Source organism: Brassica oleracea, chromosome C9, assembly GCF_000695525.1.
Source record: "Brassica oleracea var. oleracea cultivar TO1000 chromosome C9, BOL, whole genome shotgun sequence".
NCBI classification, from domain to species: Eukaryota; Viridiplantae; Streptophyta; class Magnoliopsida; order Brassicales; family Brassicaceae; genus Brassica; species Brassica oleracea.
In genome coordinates, this window is record NC_027756.1 from 18,727,663 (window position 1) to 18,728,761 (window position 1,099).

The window sequence follows — 1,099 nt, forward strand, 5'->3', positions numbered from 1 at the left end:
GCCAGTAAACTCAGCAGCAGCAAGTCTAACCTTTTTAATATCAGAAATATTTTGACAATCAAACACAAGTTCTATTTTTCTTTCTCATTCAAGAAAAGCATCCGGATCATTTTTGCCATCAAAAATTGGAATTTTCAATTTCAAACCACCCAAGTCATCATTGGTTTTTTCATTTCTACCAAAAGGATTGACATCACCTCGGTTTTGATGCCTAAGAACTCTCCTTGGACGGTTGATGGATCGATCTTCATCATAAGACTCTTCTCGGATTTCTAGGTCGGACCGGCTGTTCCTCCTTGGATGGTCACGTCTGGTTCTGGTTCGTGACTGAGTTGGACGGCCCTGAAGTTCATCTAGCCTCTGATGGATCGCCTCCAAACCTGTATTCAACAAGTTAGACATAGAATCATTGAGAGCACGCATTTGCAAGTTAGATAATCCGGCATGTGAATTTTCGGGTCGGTTTCTTTCTTCTTCACTATCCATGGTTACCTGAAAAGTTAAAACAAGGTAAAGTTATATTAAAACCCTCACACACTCAGGTGTTTATCCTCACCCACACACGTGTTTCACTCAATTTTAATCACACAAGAGAGTTCCTCCCAAAGTTCTAAGAGAGCAAACTAGATCACCCAATGAGCAAATCCAAGTGAACCACAAAAGATCAAGAGAGAAAGATAAGAGATTTAGAGGGGAACCCGCCTTAACCACCTCAAAGGCCGGATTTCTCTTCGGCCAGCAGGCTTTCTCTTCCACCACCACACCACAAACAAATCAAACTTTGGAATATCTTTTTTTTTTTTATATAGATCCTTTTTTTTACAGTGGTGTCGTTCAAGACCTTCCTAGTAACAAGAAGGGGACCATGAATCGGGAAGTCAAGTGCTTCTTTCTCATCATCATCATCATACACTGGTCCGAGATCCTCCTTGTCTTCTTCAGATTCGACTTCTCCATTCTCCAAGAGCACCATCACCTTTTGGTTTGGACATCGGTTGGCATAGTGGCCAAGGCCATGACACCTAAAGCATTGGATGTCTCTGGTTCGTTTGGTAGCCTCTTCTTTCTTTTCTCTATCAACACGAGCAGGGACATTAGT